We start from the raw sequence: 18,812 nt of genomic DNA, 5'->3' as shown, positions 1-18,812 counted from the left end.
TAATGAACGTTAAAATTGGATATATATAATTTATTGCAAATAAAACTTGTGAAATATTTAAGAGTAACTATTCTTATGATGCCCATATAATTCAGTATAGTGATTATAAATTTTATATGCACTCAGAGCAAGTTATACCCAGACAAATGTAAACATCTTCCAGGACTCCTGAGCCTTTTCCCCTCAAACCTAAAATCTGGTTGTTGAAAAGATCTTTTTCTAAGTAGGTCATCCTCTGCCTTAAACCTTTTAACTGCCCTTGCCATTTTCCCTGCCTCACAATCCAGCTCCTTCTGATTATCTTTGGGGCCTTGGCTACCTCATCCCTTCCTGTAACATTGCTTTGATTCATGCCCCAGTTTTCCAAGCTTAACTTCTAAATACTTCCTTTATCACCTCCCTTCACTCTGGTTTCGTGCTGCCCTTCTACCTCATTCAAGGATTTCCTTTGACATCTTTCTTGAAATTTTCTATTTTTTTGTCATCGTTCTTGACAAATCTTTTTATTCAGAGAGTTGTCTGAGGTTAGAAGGTAGGCAGAAAAGAACATAGGCAAGGAATACTTGGTAGAAGTACGAAGATGCTATAGTATTCTTGTGTCTATAACTCCTCACTTAACAGGCATAACAGACATGTCTTTCTCTCTTGATCTAGGACTTTATCTGTTTCTCACTTAGCCAATGACCTTTTACATAATTTTATAAAACAGATGTGCCATCATTTTATCTTTTCTTACCAGTTGGCTCCATCACATGATTTTTATCCCATCACTCAGAGTATTATAAGCTCTTCAAAGGAGAAGGAAAGTAATGGCATGCAAGAACACCTTTCTTTTGTATGTCTACAGTTTTCATTCTTCAACCGGGAAGAGTTTAACATGGCAACAGAAGCAGGCTTCACTGACAGTGGAGAAAATGGAAAAATACTAGCTAGCAATCACTGTCTTTTTAACAGTCACTGGACTCTCCAACCCAGGCCTCACTAAAAGTTAAGTTTAAAAAAAAAAGGTAGAAGCACAAACTTAAACAGTCTTATGTTTCCTTTAGGATGCGCTCCTTTTGTAATTATGAAAAATTAAATGCAGACACATGAATGTAGCCAATTAACTTGAAATGGTTTGTAGTTGAATCACTTTGTGTAATGAAGAGCTTTGAAGTTGGTTTCCTATTCTGAGACTTCTTCCTGGAGCTATCCCTAATATATCACCACCTAGTAGTTTATCACCAATAGACCAATTCATCTTTCCTGAGGTAAGCATTCTTATAGCTGCATCACCTCTTTCTTGCTGTCATTTTGCCAACCCTTAAATTGATCTCTGTGGTCTTGAGATCAATTACACTTAAACCAATGTATAAAGCCTGGCATGTTCATTAATTAGAGTCAAATTTGCACTTCTGTAATTGAGACTAATTATTGTTTTGTTTAAGTAAGTTGTTAAGAATTCATTAAAAGTGGGGTCTGGGCTGGAGTGGTGGTGCAGCAGTAGGGCGTTTGCCTTGTATGTTGCTAACCTAAAATGGACTGTAGTATGATCTCCAGGTGTCCCATATGGTCCCCCAAGCCAGGAATGATTTCTGAGCACATATCCATGAGTCACAGTTAACAGTTAATCCCATAAAAATATACTTCAAGTGTAGAGAAACCCTGTATCTCTTAGACCAAGGGAATTCTTTTTCGAATGACTCCAATGTTTACTATGCCTATGCAGGAGGGAGAAGAGAGAGAGAGAGAGAGAGAGAGAGAAAGAGAGAGAGAGAGAGAGAGAGAGAGACCAGAAAATAATCTTTTTTATCTATCTAGCTTTTGTCGATTTCTTTGATTTTGTGTGGATATTGAACTGGTTGTCTCCATTTTTATTTTTTTTTCTTTCTTCTTTTCTCTTTTTCTGTTTTGTGCACTGTCATGTTTTTTTTTTTTTTATCTCAAGTCCACGGCAAGTATGTGGTGTCTATCCTTATTGCTGTAGCACTCACTGGATATTTTATTTGGTACTTCTTTTTATAACAGCCCCGGGGGTGAGGGTGGAGGCTATGGGAGGCAGGACGGGAGTGGAGGTGGAGGGAGGACAATTCGGTGGTGGGAATTCCCCTGATTCAATGTTAATATGTACCTAAAATATTGCTGTGAATGATATGTAAGCCACTATGACTAAAATAAAAATTATAAAAAATAAAAAAATAAAATGTTGGGCCAGAGAGATAACATGCATGCAGAAGGACAGTGTTTCTTATCCCGACATCCTATGTGGTCCCTGAGCCTGCCAGATTTCTGAGCATGGGGCCAGGAGTAACCCCTGAGCACTGCTGGGTGTGACCCAAAAACAAACACAAAACAAAACAAAAAGGTAAAAATAAAGTTATATAACCTGTTTGATCTTTACATATGCCAAATGTGCTTAACAACCGACACTTGAGAAAATAATTAAATTTTTTGAAGCTAATATCTATAGTTAGCAAGGAAATTTACAATAATAAAAATGTTTAATGTTGTACCACAATATTAAATTTCTTACAGATTAGCTGAGATATATAAACAAAATTCAGCAGGTGGATGAACTATCTCAAATAAAATTGTTTTACTAGCCTTACAATACCAAAGCAAATTTAGCATTTGCTTAATTTAAAACATAATTTAGTCAAAAAAGGAAAACCACCTATTGGAATCATCATAATTTAAGCCATGATTATAAAATTTTTAAAGTTAAATATTAAATAAAATCACATTATTTTTTAGAATAAAAGTCTGCCATTAGATTTTATCTGTATTGATATATAACATTACACAATATATTTTAGATTGAACTATTTTTAAATAACTAAGCCTTTTTTTTTACAAGAACACAATCTTATTTTATTTTTATAGTTTCTATATGAGAAGATAAATAGGAATATTGGAAGTGGAGATAGAGAATTATGTGTTCAAGGGAGAACATAGTCTTCTTCAGAGGGGACAAAAGCTGAACCTTAAATCTAACTTTCATCATTTTTTTCCAAATCAATTTAAAAATATTAACACTAGAAAGATAAAAACTGAGGGTATAAACACTTGTTTTGCATGTGAGGCAGAAGTGACTGGTTCAATAGCCCCTGAGAAGAACTGGATATAACCTTCAATATTATATTCCATAAGAACTTTATACTAAATTTTCAGAGACTAATCATTGAAAGTATAAAATTTTCATATAAGCTACTTTATTTTAATGCATTCAACTTTCAAAGAGCCCATTCTTATGCACATTATGCAGCTTAACTGAAGATGAACACTCATGCACCAAATTTAGATATTCATAAATCAACTGAAGAATGAATGTTTGGAACTACTGTTTACAAGCCCCATTTATAAGAGTTCTTTTTATCTGTGGTTGCCACTTTTATTTGGAATGTGGTGATTTTCAACTACCTGAGGGCTCTATCTCTGTATTTTAAACTGTCATGTAATTAACATCACCAATTCCTTTGAGGATTGAGAGATTTAGCAGAATTAGAGGTTCCCAAACCATATTTTAACCACATTAAGTTTTAACTGATTTGTGAAACATTGTAATCCTGGTAAAAACTTGAAGGAAGTGTCCAACTTTCTAAAAAAAAGGAAGCCATTAAAAAAGAATGAGAACATAGGAAAAAAGAATGTAAAAGAGGTGTGGGGAAAAGGAATTGAAGACTAGGAGAAACAGCAGGGAAGAAAAAAGAAGGGGGAAAGAGGTTTATCAAGAAGCCACTAATTTTCGTCAGCTATGATCAATTATAAAATGAAGTAGAAAATCAAAGTTATATAAGGAATAATATTGTCTACAAATTTATATAGTGCATTTGTTGATTCATTTAACAATTATTTTTAAAATCCTAGTGTCATATATGTTATGTCAAATATGTCATATTTATTATGCTTAAAAAGAAATTAAGCCTGAGAAGACACTAATGGACGTAACTGAACATGCTACTGTTATTCTTGCTTTAAAGCATAGTCAGAAATAACCATATAATCACAAGGAAACTTCACCACTTCATAGATGAGTTTATCTGAGAGATTCATGCATTTCTATATCTGAGGGCTGGTAACTGTGAAAGGAATTGGAAGAATAGCGAGAAGGGAATAGTAATGAAGCCTCATGAGCAGCTATTTCTATTATGGAACAGTGCTAGATTGTGGAAATATACAGTCCCTAATATGAGTGAGCTCCAAGACAGGAGAGAAATACTGTATTGTTGGATTGGGTCAAATATAGTCATGACAAGAAAGATAAGTGACAGCTTTGGTGTCTAGGTTCACTTCCTTCTCTCTCTATTAAGGGATTTGGGTTTAGATATTGGGACAGAGTTCAGAGGCAAAAGAAATTTGGAAGCCAGATATAGTTTTCAATACCAACTTTGATTTGACACCTCCAAAACAACACATACACATACAAACACACACGCGCGCGCGCACACACACATGCACACAATACTACTGCATTGATCTAAGATCATGGGTCTTCTAGTGTCTTTCTACTTCCCCACCACAGCCATATAAATGAAAGAGAATTCCAACACAAAAGCTACAGTGCCATCTATGGACAAATAAGAGAAGGCAACTCACAAGAGAAAACAGTAAACAGAATTGTGATTCCCAAAGTGGTGGGGGAAATGATTGGATGGGAACGTTTATGGACAGTAGTAGAAGGATATTGGCATTTTAGCAATGGGCCTTATATGGTAACATTTTACCTCTAAAACTTATAAACTAACGGTACATCAAAAGCAAAGAATATCATAGAGACAACTCACTCCTGCTTCCATCAAAATTCTAGAGTCTACAGACTCTACACGTGAGAGGGAGTAGAATAATATATTCATATTAATAAAAGACAAATAGTATGTAAGAGGATATGGCATAACCACATTACAAAGATGGCAGAGAAGCTGCCAGTTTCAAATAATTTTCATTTTATATAGCCAGGGAAAATATTTACCATCGCACAGTGTAAAAATATGGGTTTATCTCATTATGCCATGGGACATAATCAAAACATTTTTGTATGTAGTATTTCCAATAAAAACTTTAATTGCATATACTGAAATGGCAAATACTCAGTTACCACTAATAGGAGACCTCCAACTCCTCTTAAATGAGTGTTCCTAGTAAGTCAGCTACCCTGTACACTTAGAAGGTATTCTGTTACCAGTATCAGGAGAACTTCAACTTGCAGTACCTACAAATCTGGTATATTATCTGCAAATGAGTATGCCTATAGAATCACCAGCAAGTTCCCCATTCCCACAACCAGAAGGACTCTACCCCTAATAGGTCCCCCAAATAAGCCAGTCTCTCTGATTTATAGAGACTATATGCTGTTATAAAGAAAACTACTTTGCCAGAGAGATGTCTCACTCAGGATATGAGGAGCCCATTTTACCCCAAGAATTGGCAGATAGATAAGCCTCCAGAGGAGTAGTTACCTCTCACCAGATTCCAGAAGGTAACCAAGCCCCATCTTTAGTAGAGACACCCAGACACATGAGAAGCCAGAGGAAAAAAAATGATGAGTGTGATTGCATTCCTTGATTTTTAACTCACACTATATATCTATAGAAATTAAAATGTGTGGTAATGAATTGTTTATATATTCTAGAACAAAAGAATAGAAATGAGAGATAATTAGATAAACAATTTAATCCATGACAATTGAACGACTGCATGAATTGGAGAAAAGGAAGTCTCTTAAATGATGTTAGGAAAATGAAATAGCCAGAAACATGATTTTTTATCTCATACTATCCACAAAATTGAACTCAAAATAAAGATCTTGAGACTACACCAAATTCCATAAAACATATTGAGGAACAAAAGACAGAACTCTTCAAGATACAGATCCTAGAAGTATTATCTTCAATTATTTAACTTCACTGAACATGACAAAAATCAAAATAAGTAAATGGGATTATAACAAACTAAAATGCTTTTACATGGCAAAAGTTACTAGCTAAAATTAAAATCCACCATCATCAGTGGGAGAAAATATCTGTGCACCAAAAAGAGGTATATATGTTATGTTGCATATATATATATATATAAAGTTATTTAAACCAGACAAAATGCTATTATCTAAGATAAAACACAAAACTAAGCAACAGCAAAAACCAATCACCTTAAAAATGGGGGAGATAAAATGAACAAACACTTCCCATAAGAGGACAGTCAAAAGACATGGTCAGCCAGAAATAAAATGAAAATGTATTCATTGTTACTAGTTATCAGTGATATATAAATAAAACTGACAAAATTATTATCTTACACTAGTAAAAATTGCATAATTAAAAAGACTGGAAATAACCACTGTTCACAGAAATGGGGTGAAAACAGAATCCTTATTTACTGTTGGTAGGAACTTTCTGATTGGAAATATATGAAAAACAGTATGGATTCTTTGTTTGTATGGGGTTTGGGGCATTTGAGGTGCTGGGGTCACGAGCAATGTTGCTCACAGGCTATCACAGGATATTTGCTCATACATAATTCCTAAATGGTGTGTAGGGGACCATACATAAAGCTGGGTATCAAATTGAGGCTAGACTGCATGCACAATCTTGAGATGTCAATGGAACACTAAACAGCTATAAGAACAGATAACATTTGAAGTTAATTGCATCTAGGATGGAATTGAAGAGAATCGGTTTAAAGGAAATAAGTCAGATGGAGAAGAGCAAATAGCAGATAATCTCACAGTCTATGTTAGAGAAACAAGAAAATAGACAATATTGAATGAGGATAAATCCTAGATCCTATTTGATTGCAGATTACTAAGCAGTGGGGGAGGGTTGCAACAGCTCTATGGTTTCATGTGGTTTCATTTGTGAGTTTTGCTTTTACTTTCTTTCCCAATGGAGTTAAATCATTGAAGACAGTCTTGATTGTAATATTATGCAGCATTCTGCCTATGTTTTCCTCAGGGTATTTTATGGATTCATAACAGAAACCATTTTAGATGCTAGAATAGTTAAGCACTAACAGTGGCCTTAGTCTCAAAATATTGATTATTAAGGGGCCAGAAAGATAAGACAGTGGGTAAGGCACTTGCCTTGCATACAATTGACCTGGATTTGGTCCCTGGAACTGCATGTGATACTCTGAGGTCTAGCATGTACGATTCTGGAACACAGGCAGGAGTAAGCCCTAAGCAGAGCAGGGTATGGCCCAACCACACACTTCTCATGTAAGACTGATCATTCAATTTACATTTGAAGTTTGTGAAAATTAATTTCATAAATATTCATGTTTCACCTTCAGTATTTTTAATGATGAATTAAAATAACATCAGAAAAGAATATTAACCATGTTTTCCTCATAAATTAAAACGGAAATGAATGATGTTTGGTATATAAAAAAGCAAGGGAAGATACAGCATTTATTACTAAACCCTTAAACTTTGGCTACAAAACTGAGGTTATCAAGAAAAGGGATGGGGGAGGAATAGGAGGGCTAGAAATGTCAACAGGACAGTACAGAAGGGTTCTGGAACTTCGTGGTAGTGAAAATCCATATTAACATGCACATCAAAACCATAAATGTTAGTTTGTCTGGTAGCCATGTAACATCAACTACAATAAAACTTTTAAAGAACAAAATGAGTAAATAATAATAGCCATGTCTATTAACTTTTATTTCTGCGTTATAAATTACTAAAATAAGCATGTATTTTAATTAAATTATGACCTAACAAGAGAATACCTATATCTCTACTATAAGCTGACCCAAGTATAAGCCGACCCCCCCTAATTTAACCCTAAAACTGGGAAAACTTAGTGACTAGATTATAAGCTGAGGTGGAAAATGCAGCCGCCACTGGTAATTTTCAAAAATAAATATATATAACCCAAACAATTACAATAATTGAGGAATCAGTAAATAAATACATGATTACATTTACACGACATGATTGCTTGATATACTGTATACCATTAACATACCACCTTAACCCATAGTATTCAATGGCAATTTAATAAAGTAAAAAAATCATTTATGACAGTAAAGCATTGTAAATAAATGGCTAAAATCCTAAAATCTTATATTCCAAGATCCCTGATTATAAGGATATATAACCATTTATTTATATGGCTTTACTGCCTTAAATGGTTTTTCACTTAGTTAAATGTGCCATTGAATATCGTGGGTTAAGTTCAATTCAGCCACCTACCTTTTCAGCACAGCCACGACTAGTGGACTGAGCTGAAGCACCACCCACTCCAGCAGAAGGCAGAAGATGACTGGAGACTACCTAAGTACATTTGTTTCGTGCATTTGATTCGGTGCTCGCTCACGGAATCAAATAACCTTTATGACCCTAGTATAAGCTGAGTTCGAGGTTTTTGGCACAAAATTTGTGCTGGAAAACTTGGCTTATATTCGCGTATATAGTACTTCCTTTTGTGTGTGTGTGTGTGTGTGTGTGTGTGTGTGTGTGTGTGTGTGTGTGTGTGTGTGTGTGCACCATTCCTGGAGGTACTACAATACCAGGTCGATGCGTGGAATGGACGGAGCAAGCTCCTATTCCAGTTCCTGGTGCCAAAAATCCATTTAATATATCGTCGTCGGATAGACGACGTATCAGATATTAAACTGATAAGAACAGATACTACACTTGATCTTAGCCAAAAGGCCGAGAAGCGATAGTACTTTCTTTTTTAACTTCAAATTACCTACACAATGATTTTTTTTAAAAACAACACAAATACAAAGATGCTTCTTTCTCTCAAATGTGCTGCAGGGGAGAGAAACATCATGAATTGAAACCTGGGCCTCTGAACCACTTCCTCAGTCCATACTATTATTTAAACTGTCTTGAAGAAGATTGCTAAAATATTCCCCTAAGATGTCTATAACACCATGCAACAATTTTATACTGCCATATTTTTTTGATTCATGTTTAACCTTGGAACAATCCACACTATTTTAGCCTTAAGTTAACATTTTCTAAAAGGATTAGGAATTTTATGATCCTTTGAGTAAGGATATAATAAAACTCAGGGTCTCTGTTAGAGATTTCAAAGTTTTAAATTGTTTATGAAAATTATTTTCACCATTTATTAGCATGGCCCTGTCTGCACAGAGGAGCTCCCCCTTCTTCCAAAGGGACAGTCTAGTTAATTGACATCGTAATTTTCTATAGTAGTTATGATCAGCAATTTATGTATCTAACATTAAAATATAAATTATCATTTCAGAATATCTGAACTTACCTTTCTTTTCTAAAACACATAGAAATTGAACAAACAGTCGTTTGTGTCCCACCAATAGAAAGGAAATATGTAAGGATAATTTTGTGTAACCAGTCATTTACCTTTTCATATATCTTAAATTTATTTTATAAAATCAAGTCTCTAACATTTCGGATATACTGTAAGGTCAAGTAATATCTTGATTAAGTAATATCTCAAAAAAGGTATTCTTTACCCTAACAAGTAACTAGTCATTTGGTTTACTTTAAATGTCATAAAAATAAAACTAGAAGGGGGGAAAGCCACAGGACTAGAAAATAGTACCGAATCCAACCACTTATACAAAATCAGCAAACATGTATGGGTACAAGTATTATTAGGGAAGCTTTGTTTCCTATCTTGTCAAGTTCACAAATGGTACTCGCTGATGGCAGACTGACACTCCCTGTCGACTACAACAAGGAAATCATTAGGAGCACACCTGGGCAAGTTATCTTGCACTGACATTGGCATCTGGGTAGGTTGGGAAAAATTCAATTCTGACTCACTTTTTAATTCTTCATAAATATGAATCTTGCAATAGCATGGCAGAGAAGTTTAAACAAAGGAAGTATAATGCAAAATAATGCTTACAGGTAAAAGGATTTCTTCTCCAGAAAACACAATTGAGGATTAGAGATATCTTTAAAAAATAGTGTTTGCTCAATAGGAAAAATAATTGATTGCAGTCACTGAATAGAACTAAGTTCACCATCTCCCCACAGAATCTTCAGATGTAATTCTCTCTATTGATTTTTATGAAAAGGTAGGCTCAAATATACTCCCCCTCTTTTATATGTTCTGGAATGTTCTTATTAGAGCAGCAGTTCTCTCATGCTGTCTTGACCTTTTATATTTGTTCTACCTGGCAGCAAATGTATATACATATATTCTTGTTTTGTTACCTCAGGAAACTAATAATAAAACAAACTTTACCTAAGACCATTTATGTGTTTGTTTCTACTAATAAGCAGTTTGGATAAAAAAGAATATACATATTTTCAGGGCCACTTATAATATTTACATGAAAATAAGCCCAGAGCTTACATGAAATAAAAATATATATTTATCCATATCACTGTCTGTTTACTAATTTAAATATATATTACTAGAAGTACCTGAACTTAAAACTAGACTAAAATTAATATTAATTGAGATGAATCTTATTTTCCACTGAATACAGGTCCACTCCTGAGTTCTCGAATTGATTTCTAAAAATGTTGTGCATTAAATAGCACTTTATGTACATAACAGATGAGAAATATAAACCTAAAATGCAATTGGCATGAAGGCCCATAGTGAGTGATTTGAAAATTTCACTTTATTATTATTATTATTATTATTCAAATCCAATTTCATTTAACTCCAGTTCTTTATTCATAACTAAATAATCAATATTTCATCAAGTGAATTCAGTGTATATTCTTTTAGTTAGCGTTATATCATGCTATGTCTGATATCACCTCACTGCAAAAAAGGGAAAGATTCTTATGAAAGAATCTTTAATTGATTATTACAAAACACATATTTACATGTTTATTAGGTATTTGGACTGTTTTGGAAAAAAAAGTTGAAAGTTTCTCACCCTTGGTTCAAGAATCTTCCAGGAAAAGCAAAGAAAACATTTCTAAAAACACATTAGCTGGATCAAAATAAGCCAATGAGTCCATTTAACTAATCTATAGATATCCATTTTTCTAAGTATATTTATATATTTCCCTTTGTTTTCAAATAGATACATACTATTTGACCTAAGTCATGAACTACTGCAAGTTAACCAGACATCCAGGAACAATTTTACTTTGTGTTATGTCTATTATATTCAGGGATATGCTACTAAGTGATATTTACATAATTTCAATAATTAGTGACTTAGAAACAAGTTTTAATTCTGAAATTTCTTGCTCATCTTTCCTATGGCATAGGATTTTACCAAAGAATTCGCGAAAAGGCCTACAGATAAATTTAAATGATCGATTTCTAATAGTCCTTCTTGCTATTCTTGAGATTCTAGTTAAAAAATTTACTTACAGATTTTTGTACATACAATTTTGCCATAGTTTGATAGATATAATTACCTTATCAATGATTTATTTAAAATATGAGGTTATTAACATGGTCAGGGAGTACAACTATTTGGGGCCTTTAATTCAAAAAATGCTGCATTATATTTTATTGTGTGTTTTTGGTTTGGGGCCACATCCAACAGTATTCAAGACTTACTTCTGGCTCTGTGCTCAAAAATCACTCCTGGCAGAAGTGAAATCGCGAAATTGCACGTGGTGTTAGGGATCATACCAGGATGGCTGCGTTAAAAGCAAATGCTCTACTCACCGTACTCTCTCTCTCTCTCTCTCTCTCTCTCTCTCTCTCTCTCTCTCTCTCTCTCTCTCTCTCTCTTCCAAATTATTTTACCTCTGAAAGATAACACAGAACTTGAACAATCTTCAGAGAAAGGATTTTGAGGATAAGTGAGTATATCAAAACTGTACCAAAAGGGGCAGAGGGAAGTAGCTACTTATTTTAAAGCTTCAGCAGCTGCATTACCTACTTCTAAAAAATATTTTACTAAAGGAATAATAAAAAAATTTATCTCTACCCTCCCTTTCATTTCTTTTTTTTTTTTTGGGGGGGGGGTTGGGTCACACCTGGCATCGCTCAGGGGTTACTCCTGACTCTGCTCAGAAATCGCTCCTGGCAGGCTCAGAGGACCATATGGGATGCCGGGATTTGAACCTATGAATTTCTGCATGAAAGGCAAACACCTTACCTCCATGCTATCTCTCCGGCTCCTCCCTTTCAATTCTTAATACTGATGGTAAGAATCAACATTTTGAGATAACCCAGGAATTATTTTAATAATAATTCAATAATAATAACTTTAATACATTTTCGTAGGGTAATGGCATGATCTTATTTGAGGTCATTTTACTGATCAAACTAAAACTCCACCCAACTTTATTACATTTTTATAGTTAAGTCTGCATTGGGTTTGGTCTTGGTGAGAATGACTTTCTTTTAAGAAAATTGTTGGGCCCGGAGAGATAGCACAGCAGTGTTTGCCTTGAAAGCAGCCAATCCAGGACCAAAGGTGGTTGGTTCGAATCCCAGTGTCCCATATGGTCCCCCGTGCCTGCCAGGAACTATTTCTGAGCAGACAGCCAGGAGGAACCCCTGAGCACAGCCGGGTGTGACACAAAAATCAAAAAAAAAAAAAAAAAAGAAGAAGAAGAAGAAAAGAAAAAGAAAAAAGAAAATTGTTATATGGAAAATTTAAAGATTAAGGCACTAAACTTTATATTTAGAGTTATTCAAAATTTAGAGGTATCATTTCCTTCCTCCTTTTTAAGAACATTGTGTCTCTATTTTGCCCAGTTTACTGCATGTGCTGAGTATACAAAGATGTGAGATGAATTCTGTATTTGAGCTTCACAATAAAATAATCAAATACAGAAGAAAGATAATTGTAACCAAAATGTTAAGAAGACATAAACGATTTGGGAAGGTGCCTAAGTGCTAAAAGAAAAGGAGATAATGAGAGGCTCTATTAACGTTACAGTGGGTAGGGCAAAAAAAAAACACTAATATAATAATGATAGAGCTGACGAAATGAGAAATATTTAAAAGGATTTAAACACGGATTAAAGTTAAGACAAAGTTAAGACTTCTCAAAACAATAACAAGATAGAATACATTATCTTTGGGAGACCTTAGTATATCTGTAGTTTTGTGTATGTAAAATAATCATAAAAGTGTAGTATAAAGCAAAAAAAATCTATGTATAAATGATAATGTTGACCTACTTAATCAAAATGTGTGAAAATTCTGTTCAGAATACTGTGCAATTTCATTGAAATTCACCTTTAAAATATGTCTACTAAAATGATACTGGCATGTCATGCTGTGTATAGTATTCAGCTTCTTGGAGGTTAAAAACTTTATAGCTCAATCAAGGTTTATCTTCTGATCAGTAGGAATTTCAAAGAACTGTCAGAACTTGAAATTCTCACAGACATATTTTTGCTGGGGCAAGGACATATTTAATCTACTATGAGATGCAACTAATTGCATTCCTTGCACCGTTCTTTTATATCTGGATTGTCCTTTAGATTCTGATGTGTTTATTAACCAAAATGTTTTGTATGTGTTTGGGATCAGAATGTCTTTGACCCATAACTATCTGGAATTAAAGCTCATGAAAAGGACATTGTTAGAAAGTGAAAGATTTGGGGCATGATCAGGAAATTCTAAACCCAATTTTTCTTGCTCTAATCTAGTCAACACAATTGACAAGCTGATTGAGCTATTTAACATTTAGGGACTTTAAGTTACATTTAGCCCAAGGGAAATCTTATATACACACATAAACATAAAAATATTGAATTACCTTCTCTTAGATTGTTAAACATGCACCATAGCTATTTCCAAGCTTAAGGTATGGTTTTGTAAAGTAAAATATCTAGATCCTTATTTAATCTAAAGGTAAGATTAGATATATATTCAACAGAATAAGGAATGTTAAATATCTCTAAAAATATTACATAAAAGGTAATTATACTCATACACAAAATGTTCCTTACATAGTGTTTAATTATCCTTCATAAATATTATTTAAAATGGACAGAATTGTTCAAATATCTTTATGATATTTTTGTTTGTTTGTTGTTTGTTTTTTTGTTTTTGGGTCACACCCGGCAGTGCTCAGGGGTTACTCCTGGCTCTATGTTCAGAAATCGCCCCTGGCAGGCAACTGGGGACCATATGGGATGCTGGGATTCGAACCACAGTCCTTCTGGAGGAAAGGCAAATGCCTTACCTCCATGCTATCTCTCTGGCCCCGAACATCTTTATGATATTTTATTGGAAATTATATGAATCATTAACATTCTAAAATGCATAAATATGCTCTTTAAATTTTTTCTTATGTGATACACAATAATTATATGCAATTTGAGGATGCAGGGATGAATGAGTAGAGAAGTTTCATATGTCCAAGATTTTATTCTTCTAGGACACTGATAAGATCTCAAGTTATGGGCCTGGAGAGATAGCACAGCAGCGTTTGCCTTGCAAGCAGCTGATCCAGGACCAAAGTTGGTTGGTTCGAATCCCGGTGTCCTATATGGTCCCCCGTGCCTGCCAGGAGCTATTTCTGAGCAGACAGCCAGGAGTAACCCCTGAGCACCGCCGGGTGTGGCCTGAAAACAAAAAGAAAAAAGAAAAAAAAAAGATCTCAAGTTACTATCTTCAATCTAGATATATATTCAACTTCCAACTATGATCTCCATTTGGATGTCATACACAGACTTTCGGTTTTCCCATCCAAATTTGGCCCATGTGCAGAACCACCATGTCAATGGTTCTTGATGGAAACTCCATTTTCCCAATAATTCAAACCAAATACCTTAATGTTATTCTCGACAATTCTTTTTTCTTGAACCCCACATTTATTCAGAAAACTGTAGTCTGGGCCAGAGCGATAGCACAACAGTAGGGCCTTTGCCTTGCACGCAGCTGTCCAGGACGAAAGGTTGTTCAAATCCCCGCATCCCATATGATTCCCCAAGCCATGAGCGATTTCTGAGCACAGAGCCAGGAGTAACACTTTAGTATCACTAGTTATGCCTCCCACCCACCCAATCCCCCCCCCCAAAAAAGAAAACTGTACTCTACCTTCCCAAATAATCTAGTATCTAAACTTGTTTCCATTTTTACTGTTAGCAGGCCTGGGAATGTTTTCTGAACTTCAGCTCCAGCTTTTCTGATCTACAACTTTGCTGAACTTCATTTCCACAATAGTCTCTTAATCATTCTCTTTGAGACTCTCCATGCAATCCCCAAATCTCATTCTTTGGCTATTTCTTGGCACATATCAGAATAATCAATTTAAATATAAGTTATACCTAATAACTTATCTGCTCAACTTTTTGTAGTGACAATTGTACACCATTCAGAAGCTATAGTCTGGTGAATTAATATTTTATATAGATTACATGCTAGAAAAAATGTTTCATAATACTGCCCCAAATAAAATATTATTAATAATTATCAACAGCTTTTCTTTGTCACTAAGATTACCAAAGATTTTAATGTACATAAATGGTACACTTTATATTTTGACAGTCCGTATAGAATCCAGACTCATCAGCCCTTATCATTACTTTTCCCCTCTCTCCCACAAACTGATCATTTAGCATTCCTGGTGTTCTTTAAAAATCAGACATCTTCCTGCCGGTTGCATAAGATTTTTCTTTTAGTTACTGTTCCCTTTACTTAGATCACATTTAATTTTCAGCTTATCAAGTTTTTACTGAAATCAAACTTCTCAATGAAGTTACCCTTACCTATGCCATTTAAGAGAGCCACCTCATGAGCACACCCAATCCCATTTATCTACTTCCATTTCATTTCTTCACATGCACTTATGGCCCTCTACCATATATTTATTTTAATCATGCTTTTTGTTTTCTCTATCTCATCTGAACTCCATCCAAAGCATGAATCTTTGATTCACTGATGTGTTGATCAACTTAGTCAAGTCCCCAGCCCATACAAAGTTCATTAATGTTTCTTGAATTGGTCATATCTAATTATAAAATTAAATTGCATCATATATATTGGTCACCATTCATGTTTTATTGTATAATTAATCACAACCATCTATCTGTCAAAAATATTGAATGTAAGAAAGATAATACAAGGATTAAGGTACCTGAATTCTATTAAACCAAACAAACCCAGAGGAGTCAATCCTTAGCACAGCATATATGTAGTCCTCTATGTATCACCAGGAATTACCCCTAATTATATAATCATAAATATCCCCTAAGGATCGCCAGGTCTGGTTCCAAATGAAAAATATTAAATTAAAAATGTTTAAGCCTTAATGTTTTTAAATATACTATAATATACAATAAACTACATTTTCTGGGATGTTGGGCCACACCCAGTAATACTCAGGAGTTACTCCTGATTCTACATTCAGAATTTGCTCCTGGCAGGCATGGGGGACTATATAGGATGCCGGGATTTGAACCACCATCCTTCTGCATGCTAGGCAAACGCCCTACTTCCATGCTATCTCTCTGGCCTCTGCAATAAAATACACTTTAACACTTTTTCTACTAAAGATCATCTGTCATTGTCATTTATTTTCACTTTAACAAACAATGTAGCAGAAGTTATTCTGTCAAATATATTCCTAGACATAAAAGCAAGGTCACATACCACATAAATTTAAAATTTGAAACTATTGCAAAATTGCCTGCCTGAAAATTTGTACCAATCCTGCAGACCATAAATGAATCTCACTCAAATTTGCCTAGATTAGAACTGCTCTTGTTGTTTCATATATACAACTAAAGTGCCATTTAAATGTTTACCTTCAAAAGTTACTTAAGTATTATCATAATTTCCTAACAATACCACCCCTGCCTGCCTGATCCTCCTAAGACCCCATTCCGTTCATTTTCTTTTCATTTTTCCATCAATCCACTTTTCCAACATGAAGCAACTTCCTTCCTGTTCAGAGAATACAGAAAATTCTCTTCTTTAAAGAAAATGTTTTAGGCACACAGCTCTGGAATCTTATTACCGGATTTCAAATTCTTCCTCTCCAGCTAGACTCAGTGATATTATGATTAGTAAATTCTGTCTGCTCATATTAGTAAAATAGGAATAAAGAGTAATTTGCACTGAATTTTTCATGACAGTTAACTGGATCCCCACACATAAGCATTTTTGTGTGTCCATTTTAATATGAGTATATTAAACATATTTTTATAATAACAGATTTGTAAATCAGATATAATCAACTTAGTCATAGAGTTTGGGATTTAAGATAGAGTTGTGCCACACCCAGCTGTGTTCAGGGACATCTCATGGTTCTACATGTAGTGTGGAGATTGAAATGGGGTAGGCCACATATAAAGCAAATGTTTTAAAACCTATATTATCTCTCTGACTCCAACAGATTTTTAAAAAATAACCAAATAATTGGAAATTCCTCAAAGAGATACCTATACCTGAAGATACTTATAATGTTTTTTTTAAAGCCAGTCAAATTGAGCAGTGGGGGGAGGTTATATACCAACTTTTGTGATACTAACATTAATAAGTTCTGATAAACCACAGCCATCGGACCAGCCAAGATACTTGTAATGTTCATTTTTTATAATAATAGTTTTTATTTTGATCAAAGTGGATTACATATCTTTCACAGTAAAATTTTAGGTACATATTAACATTGAATCAGGGTATTCCCATTTGCATAGAGACAATCAGTGCATTTGTTGATTTGTTGATTAACAAATTATGACTTTTCTCAAATCCATGTTAAGTACATTTTCATAAGGACATCTGTTATAGAAAAAAATGAACAGCAAGTTCAGCACCTAAATAAATGTATTTTCTTATGCAAAGTAATGTCCCTAATTAAAAATGGAAATCCAGAAATTCTGAGATTTACCTCAGCCGAAAGCAATGTCACAGAAAATTCTTCACTGCTAGGCCTTTCTCTTATACTTTCATTATCCTTACTCTTGAAGTTGTTCACTATTTTTTCGACACCTGGAACTAAATGTAGAGTTACAAAATAATCCCAGGTCCTTCATATTTCAGGATAATCCCATTCCTAGTGAAACTAATATTATATAATGCGTTCCAAGGTGCCACAAACTTCCTGTTACTTGATTTTGAAATTCAGCTTCATTTCAAATAACACTTTAGGCTTAATAGTGACTTTAAATATATTGAAAGAAGACATGGCTAAGTGCACAACGTAGTTAATTGTGCATACAATTAACAATGCATATACAATTGTGCATACCTCTCATTTAAGTCAATGAAAAAATCACTGTTCATGGTACCACACATTCCCATCGCTATATGCATATCATTCCTATTTATACTGAGTCAATATAAAGAAGGAATGAACTTTAAATATTTCTCTTTTAGTCATCAGCCCAGACCCATCATTTTAGAAAAGGCATGCTCTGTGATTTTAGACTAAATATAAAGCAATAAACTGTAGTTAACATCATTTGGGTTGAGTTCATTCACAGTAATGTCACCATTTCTCCTTGGCAACACTGTCACTAAAGTAGATTTTCAGGCATTTGCCCTCTGAAATGATGACAACTGAAAAAAAGACAAGTCAATGATATGATGTATCTTGGCAATTACAATATATTCTTATATATAATTGAAGGACTCCCTTTAAATTAAAATATTATTTTGGAGTATTTTGGAGCAATTAATGGTGATGAACATGCATATAAAGTGACCATATAGTCTATTATATTTGTAAAGATCCTCTTTGAGACATAAAAAATAATATATGCTTTGAGATCATATTGCTTATCATTTAAATAGAAAGGAAGGGTATACACACTGGAAAGAATAATTGGAATTTTGTCTTGGCAAAATCATTGTTAAAATTTTTTTTAAAATATGTGAGAGTCTTAAAGTAAGTAGAGACCAGTTTTGTCTTAGATGTCTGGGCAAAGTATTAGAGGATGAAGGACATCTTGTTTGGTTTTTAAGATTTGGTTATGGGTGTTAGGGTGAAGTTAAGAAGATATA

General features: G+C 34.2%; 1 non-coding gene across 1 annotated transcript; it reads right to left on the bottom strand.

The window, feature by feature from the left end:
* Positions 1–8,453: 8,453 nt before the first annotated feature.
* Positions 8,454–8,644, bottom strand: LOC126000008 (U2 spliceosomal RNA). Its single transcript, XR_007492414.1, has one exon. It is a non-coding gene; the product is annotated as a U2 spliceosomal RNA (small nuclear RNA).
* Positions 8,645–18,812: the final 10,168 nt, after the last annotated feature.

The sequence above is a fragment of the Suncus etruscus genome, chromosome X, assembly GCF_024139225.1.
Source record: "Suncus etruscus isolate mSunEtr1 chromosome X, mSunEtr1.pri.cur, whole genome shotgun sequence".
In the NCBI taxonomy this organism is placed as follows: domain Eukaryota; kingdom Metazoa; phylum Chordata; class Mammalia; order Eulipotyphla; family Soricidae; genus Suncus; species Suncus etruscus.
This window is presented reverse-complemented; position numbering and strand designations above follow the sequence as displayed.